A 12,880-nucleotide genomic window follows, 5' to 3' on the forward strand; every position below is an offset into this window, starting at 1 on the left:
GACGCTCCGTGAAAGCCACGAGCACGTTTTTCAGGTTTCCGCTGACCCGATTTGTGATTTTAGCCTGAGGATGGTAGGGGTAATCTTTTTGTGCTTCACGCCTAGAGCTTTGCCGGTGTCAGCAAATATTATGCGCGTGAAATACGCCGCATGGTGAGTGATCAGCTGCGCCGAGAATCCGAACCGGCTGAATTCGTCTAGGAACTTATCTCAGATTACCTTCCAGCCCAGTTACGCAGCTAGTATAATTCTACCCATTTAGTGTTGAGGACAACAGCCAATTTAGGAACACAATAGCTCTGTATAAGACAATCAAAGATATCAAAGGAAGCTTCTGTGCTAAGCTGGGCGTGATAAAGGACAAGCGAGGCAGGCACCTCACTGAAGCCTCAGAGATAAAGAAGAGGTGGCAGGAATACACAGAAGAACTGTACAAGAAGGACCAGGATGTGCAAACCCAACATAGGAGAGTTGTGATTACTCATCTCGAGCCGCGCATACTGAAGCGTTAAGCTGAAAGGGCCTTAGCCAGCCTTGCTAAGAACAAAGCTAGCGGAATCGATGGCATTCCAGCTGAGTTGCTGCAAAACCTCCACCATGATGCTGTTAACGTAATGTATACATTATGTCATGAAATTTGGACAACCCTGTAGTGGCCACAGGATTGAAGGCGATCAGTTTACATCCCCATTCCAAAGAAAGGCAGTGCCAAAGCTTGTTCCAACTACCGCACGATCGTGCTTATTTCGCATGCTAGCAAGGTGATGTTGAAACTCCTCCTAGTTAGGCTGCAGCAGTATGTGGATCGGGAGCTTCCGGACGTGCAAGCTGGGTTTCGTAAGGGCAGAGGAACTAGAGACCAGATTGCCAACCTTCGTTGGATCATGGAAAAGGCAAGAGAGTTCCAGAAACCAGTTTACTTCTGCTTTATTGATTATGCGAAAGCGTTTGACGCCGTACATCACAGCGGATTGTGGCTAGCTCTCCAAGAGATGGGAGCTTCAATTCACCTCATTTGTCTCCTCAGAAACCTGTATGAAGGGCAAGAGGTCACAGTCAGAACGGGGCATGGTCATACTGATTGGTTTCCGATTGAGAAAGGAGTGAGACAAGGCTGCCTACTGTCGCCCCGCCTATTTAACCTATATGCTGAGTGCATCATGAGGAAGGCCCTTCTGGACGAGTCTTCAGCTGCAGTGGAGATAGCTGGAAAACGTATCAACAATCTTAGATATGCGGATGATATCACTTTAACGGCAGAAAGTGAAGTGGAACTCAAGAGACTTCTGATGCGCGTATAAGAAGAGAGGGAGAAGTTTGGGCTTAAACTGAATATTAAACACACAAAGATCATGGCGTCTTGCCCTATCAAGTCCTCGAGCATCAATGGACAAGAAGTGGAAGCTGTGGCAGATTTTCTCTTCTTGGGCTCCAAGATTACCTCGAAAGGAGACTGCACCTATAAAATTAGGAGACGCCTGCTTCTGGCAAAGAGAGCCAAGGATAGCCTTGACCGCCTAGTAAAGAGCAGAGACATTCGTTTGCCAACCAAGATCCGTATAACTCGTGCTATGGTCTTTCCAGTTGTGATGTATGGATGCGAGAGTTGGACTGGGAAGAAGGCTGACCGCCGAAGAATTTACGCGTTTAAATTGTGGTGCTGTCGGAGACTTATTGAGAGTTCCTTGGACTGCCAGAAGATCAACTCAGTCGATATTGTCGACCATAAACCCTGACTGCTCAATGGAGGGTCAAATTCTAAAGTTAAAACTCAGCTACTTTGGTCATCTGCTGAGAAGAGAGGAGTCGCTGGAGAAAGATTTGATGTTGGGAAAGGTAAACCCAATCGAAAAAAACTACAGAAAATTTTCTGATGTTTCGACAGGATTTCTGTGCGGTTTTTGACGGGAAACCTGTTGTGACAACAGAACATTTTGTAGTAACATCAGAAATTTCTGTAGTTACAACAGAAAAGTGCTACAGAACTACAGACAACAGAAATATACTACAGAAAGACTGCAGAACTACAGAAAAGTACTACAGAACTACAGAAAAATCTGATGGTTTCGACAGAACTACAGGATATTTTGTCGTATTTTTGACACAGTTCTGTAGTTTTTTTCGACTGGGAAGGGTCACCGGAGACGGGGTAGGCAGCGAACGCAGTGGTTAGATGGCATCCTCGATGCACTGTAGATAAGTTATGTGATGTTAGGAAGATAGTGAGAGACCGCAAAGCGTGGCTTGATATGGTCCATAGGGTCACGAAGATTCGGACACGACTGAATGGAACTGAACCGAAGGTAATCGCTAATAGAATCAGGACAACCTTAGACTGCTACAAGCAAAGGTTGAAGCAGGATTTCGGAAACGATACTTTACTATCGATCATATCCATACCATCAATCAGATGGTAGAAAAATGCTCGGAATATAACCAGCCCTTATACATAGCATTCATTGATTACGAAAAAGCATTTGACTGAGTTGAAACCTCGGCGGTGATGGAGGCATTACGAAATCAGGGGGCAGACGAGCCGTACGTGAAAGTGCTGGAAGATATATATATTTATTAGCTGCACAGCAACCATAGTTCTGAATAAAGAAAGTAACAAAGTTCCCATAAAGAGAGGTGTTAGGCAAAGAGACACAATCTTCCCAGTACTATTCATAGCTTGCTAAGAGGAAGTATTCAGACTTGGAATGGGAGCAGTTAGGGATAAGGGTAGATGGGGAATACCTCAGTAATCTGCGATTTGTTATGACATCGCCTTGCTAAGAAACTCGGGTGATGAACTGCAAATAATGATTGATGTCCTAGAAAAGCTAAGTAGAAAGGTAGGCTTGAAAATCAACGTGCAAAAGACTAACGTAATGTTCAACGGCCTAGGGAAGGAACAGCAGTTTACATTAGGTAGCGAAGTACTGGAAGTAGAAGGCGAATACGTCTACTTAGGACATGTAGTAACCGCATATCCGGAACTTGAAAATGTAAATAACCAGAAGAATAAGACTGGGATGGAGCGCATTTGGCAAGCACTCGCAGATTGCGACTAGCAGTTTACCGGTATCGCTCAAGAGGAAAGTATACAACAGTTGCATCTTACCTGTACTCCCCTATGGGGCTGAAACGTGGAGACTAACCAAGAGAGTTGTACTTAAGTTGAGGACAAACCAGATGGCTATGAAACTAAAAATGGTAGGGGTAACTTTAAGAGATAGGAAGCGTGCAGAGTGGGTCAGAGAAATCACACAAGTTACAGACGTTCTAGTGGAAATTAAGTTGAAGAATTGGAAATGGGCAGGACATGTAGTGCGAAGACAGGATAACCGGCGGTCGCTTAGAGTAACAAACTGGATTCCAAGGGAAGGAAAGCGTAGCAAGGCGCGGCAGAAAGTTAGGTGGGCGGATGAGGTTATGTAGTTCGCAGGGGTCAAGTGGATGCAGCTAGCACAGAACCGGGCTAGGTGGAGAAATATGGGAGATGCCATCGCCCTGCAGTGGGTATAGTCAGGCTGATGATGATGATGATGATTCGTGATTAGCTTGTTGCACCTTAAGTGATAGGTACATGGCTAGGGCTGGCTTTTAGCGTACTTAATCAGCTTTTTTTTTATATTTGCTTTGTGGCAGGCGAAAGCCCCCGGCAGTAAACATTTATTTCTCGCTTAGCTTTACAAGTTTAGAAAGTGCTGTCTTAGTGTTTCGGTGCTGGAAAATTTACTAATAATTGCACGGTGCTTATCGGGCGAGTATTGACAAATGCCATAGGCGCGTTATCTGCTGTGTCGGGCAGGCTGACAATTATGCCTGTTAGTGCTTCGCTTACACGAGATTTAGGCTTTGCCGACAATTCTCGAGAGTCAAATATGCGATTAAAATAAGATTGTTGCGTAATTACCTGTCATCCAGTTCGTAAACGCGTAGTTGTAAAAGTGTGAGCCGATGCTTGAACTTCGGGCATTTCTTCGTCAAGGCGGTCCCATAGTTTTGCGTTTTCTTCCAGATCGCGCAATCTATTGTGGATATAGCCAATGTTTGTTTTGATGTTTTCTTGACAGACCTTAATAAGCCTTAACGTCGTTTACGAACTCTGCCTGACCCTTTTCGCACTGTGCAGATCTAGTCTGGATTTTTTTAACAAGCGAAAATTACTTAAATCTTTTTGTAGGTCTTTCCGGGCGAAGTCTGCTGGTCAAATGGAGACTCTAATCGTGCAATGAGTCCCGGATTAGCTTCAACATCACCGACGCGTAATATCCAATATGCCCTGGAAAAAAAAATAACAGGCAACTTCACAGAGCACTTGTTGGCACGGGAGACATTGCAAGATGGGTGGTCGATTTTCTTAGTAAAGAGCGAAAAGTTTTTACACGTCTGCAAAGCACATTTGAAACACGCCTGCGAGTGCGCGAGCCATGTTGCTCCAAACGCTCTTCCCGTGGCAACTGAAGGCACTGCTGCTCAAACAAGATTAAATAGGTGTTGCGTTGTGACGTCACCTTCGATGATGTTGTGTGGTAGGTCTAGTGCGGAAATTACGGAGGGTGTAGATGAAGATAGCTGCCGGTTTGTTGATTGCTGTTGGCCTTGCATGAAACATAAACACGAATGGGTGGGTCTTGCGTTGAGTATGCCGGGAAAACAATAGAAACAGGGACGCAAATGTCGCCTGAGAAGCTGAAAAATGGGGTGTGTGAGCCATGTTGCTCCAAATGCTGCTCCCGTGCGAACTGAAGTTACTGTCGCTCAGACAGAAGTTTAAATAGGTGCTACGTTGTGACGTCACCATCGATGAGGATATTGAGTGGCAGGTCGAGCGGGTTAATTGCAGACGGTATAGCTGAAGATAGCTTTCGCTTTGGGGATAGACCTTGGCCTTGCATGAAACATAGACACGAATGGATTGGTCTTGAAGTGATTATGCCGGGAAAACAATAGAAACCGAGACGCGCAGGCCGCCTGCGAAGCAGAAAAATGGGATGTGTGAGCCATGTTACTCCAACTGCTGCTCCCGTGCCAACTGAAGGGACTGCCGCTCAGACAGCAGTTTAAATCGGTGTTCCAATGCGACGTCACCGTCGATTAGGATATTGCGCGGTAGGTCGTGTGCAATAATTGCAGAGGCTATGGAAGAAGATAGCTGCCGGTTTGCTGACACACTTTGACCTTGCTTGATACTGTAAACGGAATGGGTGGTTCTAGCGCTCAGTATGCCGGTAAGGACACAGTAGAAGCAGAGACGCGATTATCGCCTACGAAGGAAAAGATGGGGTGCGTGGGTTATGTTGTTTCAAATGGTTTGGTTCGCTTTGTGGGGTTTAACGTCCCAAAGCGACTGAGGCTATGAGAAACGCCGTTGTGGAGGGGTCCCGAAATTTCGACCGCCTGGGGTCCTTAAACGTGCATTCAAACTGCACAGTGCACGGGGGCTTGCCATTTCTCTTAAACAGTAAGTGGCCGCCTAGGCCGGGATGCAGCACCGCATTCTTGGGAACAGCAATCGAGCGCCCTAACGACTGTGCACTCCGGCGGGGCATTTTACTAGAAGTGGTGCTCCCGAGCCAATTACAACCAATGTTGCAATAAAATGGAATATATTAAGACCAAAGTTCATCACCGCGCATTTCTGCACTTTAAATAAAAGTAAACAATCTTCACATCACTGCCGCAGTATTTGTAGAACTCCAATTCACAGCTCCGATAAATTTCGCCAGGTGGGTTAAGAGTACTGCGGCGTTTGTGAACTTCTTATGCCCACTGGTACATTTCACATTTTGGTTCATCTGAAAACAAACCCAGAACGCAGTTGAATAATTCAGCGAAGTTGGGGCAATAAACATTGATTTCATTTCCAGAATGTCATACAGAACACTGACAGCGAATACCTTCCCGCCTGGCCAAATAGACTAATGTTATAAAGCAATTTCATGTCAGCGTATCAATAACGTTTGCTTTATTTCGGCTCAAACAGCGCCGCTTGGCGATTTCTGCCGTCTTGAAACGAATAAAAATGTTGAGAGATTAAGGGGATGCTTTACCTCCACCGTAGGTGCGTGTAGCGATATCATCTTTGATAATTACACAAAGATTAATTATCGCAGTTTATTAACTTGAAAGAACGCCCGAAGTAGGTACATATGAAGCGGAGCTTCTTCTGAAGAATATCAAACTTACCTCGAATGACATATCTGGCAGCTTTTCTGAAGCTCATATTCAATAACCCGCGCGTTGAAATCAATCCTAAATTATATTATATACTTAAAAATTCCTCCTTGAATGAATTTAGGCTTACCGCAACATTTATTTCCTATTGCAAGATGTGTTATTACTTACTTCCATTTCAAGCCTGATGTCAAGTGTAAATACGAGTGGAATGAATGTTGTAAGTTCCAACGCGAAGCTATGGCAGTGACGTATTGGCGGTTTATACCAATACACACTTCACATCATATTTGGGAGTTTGTTGCTCATGCTGCTTACGCCGACGATAGCGCCAAGGTTTCTTCAACGAAATTATGCTGCCGCGTAGAAATAACGATACGGAGCATGCATTCAACGCCAGTGTTCTACTTTCCTTTGTCGCATGTGCACGGGTCTTCTTTTTTAGTAATCGAATGTTAAATGAGAGCTCAATTTTTGAGTAGGCTATATATATTGCTGCACTTGTCGAGTATTGTTTCCCCCTCTGTCATACTTCTGAAACAACATTAAACCTAATCTCTCACCTTCATTAGGCCCTGCATATAAGGCCTATCTAGTAACGAGGTGATTCACACTTGCGGCCGATGTGTCACTGTTCGGAAGCTGGCCATGGAGTCCTCCTTCATCTACGTGGCTCCTCTTGTTGCGCGGTACCGCTTCCCCTTTTTCATGATATATACTCATATATACCGCCATTACTATTTAGGTTATCTTGTATATTCCCACTGCACTCCGCGAAAATTCTTGGAAGCGGAAATTTATGTGACATCAACTTCATCACCATTGTGATTATTCCGGATATTCACATCTAGGTGAATGCCTCCCAAATATTTCCCAAAGTGAAGTGGTCCTGAGGTAGCTGCATCTACTCGATCCCTGCGAACTTTTCAATCTCCTCCGCTAATCTAGCTTTCCTCCGCCCCTGCTGCTATTTCAATCCCCTGGAATCCAGTTTGATGCCATTAAGAACCAGGGGTTATCCTCTTCGCACTAAATGGCTTGCCAATGCGCATTTCTTTTCCCTTGCTTTCTATTAAAATTTCAGTACCATAGATTCTTTCTCAGGATCACTCTGCACGCCTCCGATCTCTTAAAGTTACACCTATTATTTTCTGTTCCATAGCTCTCTGCGCGGTTCTCGTTATCGTTGTCATATTGCCGCAAAATTTTTAAAACTGTTTTTGTTTGCTAACAGCCGCCGGCATGCGGCCTTATCACTCTGATTCTGACATGCGTATCAACTCTGTATTCTTTGTTTGTTAATGCTTTATGGTGGGGAGACGCACCTTTATCAGATTTTTTCTCGCGCAAGATGCGCCGAGTTCAATCTCGAAGATTCCGACCAGTCGCGTATGTTTCTACAATGTTACAGGTTGTGCTAGTAGCAGTTTGAGACGTTATCTACATGGTTAGGAGCAGCCTTTAAATTGAGCGCTGTTGTGTGCGACAGGCATTCTTAGTTCGACAATAGACGAGCACGTTTTGTTGCTATCGCCGCCGCCGAGTTGCTTAGTTCTTTTGCGGGCGAAATTTAGCCCAATAATGAGTTGCTGCTTTGCACTCAGACTCTTCTTTTGTGTCATCGACCTTGTCACCACCAAGTGATATCTGGTGGAGGTGCTGATCCCCGACATCGTGACGGACACCGAAGATGGCACCTGTTGAGCAGAAAGCGCAATTGGGTTTCGTCCAACCCCGTGAGAACCCTGCTTCCAAGGACGACCGGACGAGGATGCAGAAGACTGGCTCGACCGTTGCAGTTTTGAACGCGTGGCAACTGGTTCAACGCCTGGAATGACAAAGCGAAGGTAGGGCAAGTCTATTTTGGTCTTGAAAGGTCTGCCTATATTTGGTTCGAAAATTGAAGGATTGCGAGATTTTCAAGAAAACGTTTTTGGCAGTCTTCGCAAGTGTCGTTGGGAAGGAGAGAGCTACGGCCGTCCTTCAATCCAATCCAACTCCCTAACGAGCCTGTCCTGGCGTACGTTGAGGAGATGAAGCTCCTCTTTCGCCGCGCGATCCTACCATAACCGAAGGTGACAGAGTCAGATTTTTAATCATCATCGTCATTATCAGCCTGTCTATACCAACTGCAGGGCGAAGGTATCTTCCATATTTCTCCAAATATCTCAGTTCTGTGCTAGCTGCATCCATTTGACCCCTGCGAACTTCTTAACCTCATCCGCCCACCATTTTTTCTGCCGCCCACTGCTACGCTTTCCTTCCCTAGGAATTCAGTTTGTTACCCTAAGCGACCATCGGGCATACTCTCTTCGCACTGCATGTCCTGGCAATGCCCATATATTGTCCTGGCAATGCCCATATAGCACTGATGCAAAGCCTGCATCACCGCCGAGGTTTCTACTGAGTCGAATGCTTTTTCGTAATCAATGATTGCAATTTATTAGGGCTAGTTATATTCCGAGCATTTTTCTATCACCTGGTTGAGGGTAAGGACATGATCGATAGTAGAGTACCATTTAAGAAAGCCTGCTTGATCCTTTGCTTGACTGCAGTCCAAGATCGTCTTGATTCTATTAGCAATTACCTTTGTAAACATCTTATTCGTAACAGACAGTAAGCTGATTGCTCTGTAATATTTAAGGCCCTTAGCGTCCCCTTTCTTATGAATGAGGATAATTTTCGCGTTCTTCCATGTTTCCGGTACCTTCGACGAAACCAGGCACTGCGTATACATGGTGGCCAATTTTTCTAGCACGATATCGCCCTGTCCTTCAACACATTTATAGCTATCTGATCCTCTCCAGCTGCTTTCACCCTTTTCATAGTTTTAATTGCTTTTTAACCCCGTTCTTCGTCACCGGTGGAACGTCTGACTGTTTTTCCCTACTGCCAAACTCATTACGGTCCTGACTACTTTGGCTGCTGTAGAGATCAGTAAATATGTGAGTAGATCAGATTTTTAATGCGAAGCGTAGAGTCACGTTTTGCAGGACATGTACGGAACCTGCCGAAAACTGTGGACAATTTTGAGAGTGAAGCATGGACCATCGAGAAGACGTTGGACACCCGGATGCGTGACTACAAGCGAACACATCAACCGGACTACTCAAGCCATTGCACCAGCACATCTGCAAGCGGAGAGAACCTTCGGCACCTGATCCGGGAGATCGTACAAGAGGAGCTCCGCCGATTGCTGCCATCATCACAACAACCCCAGGTGGCGACGCTCGCGGACATCGTCCGTGAAGAAGTCAAGCAGGCACTCGATGTTCCTCAGGGGACCGCTCCTACTGCTCCAGTGCAAGAAGCAGCAGCCATGAACTATGCTGCTGCGTTATGTCATCCTGCGCCCCGGCGTGAATTTCCCAGCGCTCGCCGCTACCGTCCTGATCCTGAAAATCGCCCCTTGGCCCCGCCCTCCAAAGCTACCAACGGCCTCCAAGTCCTAAGAAGTGCGACGCCTGCAGAACTGCGAACAACAGGCCATTATCCTTCCACTGCCGTGAGGCCGGCCATGTTGTACGCCACTGTCCATACCGACGGATAGGCCTCCGTGAATTTACATACGACGCCCCACGACCTCGTCCTGGCGAGCGACCGCAAGAAATCGACGACTATCTGCGGAGGCGAGAGCACGCATCGCCAAGTCGTCTGTCACGCTCACCCTCGCCGTTCAGGGCCCACTTTGCGCCTCCAGGCCAGAGCTACGTACGAGGAAGGTCCCCTAGCCCGCGCACGGGAAATCAAATAGAGCAACCTTTGGAGGTGATGTTGCTACACGACGAAAAGACGATCCTCCGCCGCCAATGACCACTAACGACGACGCAGCCTTTTCACCACTGTTCCACACGACGACATCGACGACAACACGACGAGAGTGCAAGCCGACACCGCCACCCAGTGAAGTAACAATGGTATGCCCCGGCCGTGACCTGAAGAAACGACGGAGCCGAGATTGGACACCAAGGCCCACGTGCAATTCGAGGACACGAACAAGCGACCTTGACGTTTCTGTCGACAGTCGCAGAGTCACTGCCCTAGTAAACGCCGGAGCTGACTACTCTGTCATCAGTGGACCGTTAGCCTCCCAGCTCAGGAAGGTTACGACCGCTTGGGATGGCCCGCTGATTAGCACTGCAAGTGGTAACCTCATTACTCCATCGGGACGATGCACTGCAAGAATATTTGTAAATGGGCGTACTTACCCCACCAACTTTGTGATCCTGCAGCATTGTTCCTGTGACGTGATTTTCGGCATGGACTTCCTAAATGAGCATAGAGCCATCATCGACCAGCGATCTAAGCTCATCAAGCTCTCTGCAGGCAAAGCCATACCTGCTACAACTTCGACGCAACACGTCGCTCTAAACATCTTCGACGCAGTATTTACCGTGTCGCCCAGATCAAGCGTCATAATCTGCGTGGATAGCGCAGACATTGAAACCACTGAAGGCATTGTCGAAGAAAATATCCAATTGCTCTAGGAACGAGGGATTGGCGTAGCAAGATGCATCGCAAAATTCCGGAGTGGACATGCTCAAGTGACGGTAACAAACTTCACCGAAAAATACCGGCATCTCAACAAGGGCACGACGATCGACTTCCTCGATGAATTAGCGGACCTCCGAGATGTATCCACCCTCTACAGCCAACCCCTGGAAGACGCACAGGACCAATTTCGTCAGCCTACCTTTGGCATCAACCCGGCATTAACCCACAGCAGAAAAGACCAGATTCGCAGTCTTCTTCGAAGCTACAGTGAGTGCTTCTCATCATCATCGAAAGTACGACAACACCACTGGCCAAGCACGTACGAACACGCATAACGGACGAACACGCCCGACCTCTGCGCCAAAGCCCCTACCGCGTATCGCCGCGAGAACGCCAAGCCATCCGCAAGCAAATCGATCAAATGCTCCGTGACGACCTTATCCAGCCATCAAAGACCCCTGGGCGGCACCAGTTGTTCTGATGAAGAAGAAAGACGGGTCACTTTGCTTCTGCATCATTTACCGCCGCCTTAACAGCATAACGAAGATGTTTACCCTCTTCCTCGCATCGACGACACTCTCGATCGACTCTGCAATGCAAGGTATTTTTCATCAATGGACCTGAAAAGCAAATATTGGTAAATTGAGGTCGACGAAAAAGATCGCGAGAACACCGCATTCATCACAGCGGGCGGCCTTTTCGAGTTGAAGGTGATGCCGTTTGGCCTCTGCTCCGCATCAGCGAGGTTCCAACGAGCAGCGGGCACTGTGCTGGCGGGCTTGAAGCGACTGATTTTTCGCGTATACTTGGATGATGTCGTTGTCTTTTCCTCTAGCGTTGAAGGCCACCTAAAAAGGCTTTTGGACACTGCTAGAAGCTATCAAGTCGTCAGGGCTAAATTTGAAAGCAGATAAATGCCACTGTGCCTACAAGGAACTGGGTTCCTGGATCATATCGTTAGCAAGGATGGCGTTCGCCCTGACCCTTAGATAACGGCTTCGATCGCGTACTTCCAATTCCCGCAGAAAAAAAAGCCTTGCGTAGGTTCTTTGGGCTGTGCGCTTATTATCGACAATTTGTCAGCAACGTTTCGCAAATCGCCGAGCCGTTGACGCAGCTTACAAAGAGTGGCGTAGCTTTTCAATGGGAAGCGCGGCAAGAACAAACCTTCGCCAAACTTAAGCGCCGCCTGCAGTCTTTTCCTGTCTTAGTCTACTGTGATGAAAACGCCGACACCAAGCTTCACACCAACACAAGCAGTTTGGGCCTAGGCGCTGTTCTCGTTCAAAAGAGCACCGGACAGGAGAAAGTTATCGCCTACGCTAGCCGTTCCTTCTCGAAAGCTGAATCCAATTATTCAACGACAGAGAAAGAATGTCTTGCCATCATTTGGGCCACATCCAAATATCGCCTATATTTGTACGGACGACCATTCAGGATTGTGAGCGCTCACCATGCCCTCTGCTGGCTCACCAACTTAAAAGATCCCTCAGGCCGCCTTGCGCGATGGAGCCTGCGTCTTGAAGCATTCGACATCACATGCGTCTACAAGTCCGGCAGCAAGCACTCCGATGCCGACTGCTTGTCACGAGCCCCTGTTGATGCGCCGCCGGAAGAAGATGATTACGACGCCTTTTTGTGACCAGTAAGGGCCAGCAATTTCGCAGAATAACAGCGATCAGACCCTGAGCTGAAAGTTCTTGCCGATTACTTAGAAGGAAAGACCGTTCCCCTCCTGCTGTGTTCAAGTATCACCTGTCGTCCTTCGTGTTAGAAAACGATGTCTTTGTGAAGAACTTTGCATCCAACAGGACCGCACGCCTTGTTGTGCCTATAAACCTCATAGACAAACTTCTACAGGCATGTCATGATGCGCAAACAGTAGGACATCTTGACCTTTCACGCACATTTAATTGAATTCGGGAGACGTATTATTGGCCACGATTAACTGCCGACGTCGCCCATTACGTTAAAACGTGCCATGAGTGCCAGCGACGCAAGGCACCTCCGACGAGACCTGCTGGTCTACTAAACCCGATACCACCCTCAACTAATCATTTTAAACAAATAGGAATGGACCTCCTCGGACACTTCTCAACTTCATCGACGGGAAACAAGTGGATCATCGCGGCTAAAGATTACATTACCTGTTACGTCGAAGCCAAACACTACCTAACAGTTCCGCCGTGGAAGTCGCCAAGTTTTTCGTCGACCAAATTCT

The 12,880-nt window shown here is 47.1% G+C and overlaps 1 long non-coding RNA gene across 1 annotated transcript in view; it reads right to left on the reverse strand.

The window, feature by feature from the left end:
- Nucleotides 1-5,669: 5,669 nt before the first annotated feature.
- LOC146170822 (uncharacterized) overlaps nt 5,670-12,880 on the reverse strand; it is a 111,742-nt gene continuing 104,531 nt past the window's right edge. The window contains exon 6 of the long non-coding RNA XR_014703103.1: nt 5,670-5,786. This is a non-coding gene — a long non-coding RNA (uncharacterized LOC146170822). The remainder of the gene's footprint in view (nt 5,787-12,880) is intronic.

The sequence above is a fragment of the Amblyomma maculatum genome, unplaced genomic scaffold (genome assembly GCF_055883805.1).
Source record: "Amblyomma maculatum isolate TAMU_Amacu unplaced genomic scaffold, ASM5588380v1 scaffold_39, whole genome shotgun sequence".
Taxonomy (NCBI): domain Eukaryota; kingdom Metazoa; phylum Arthropoda; class Arachnida; order Ixodida; family Ixodidae; genus Amblyomma; species Amblyomma maculatum.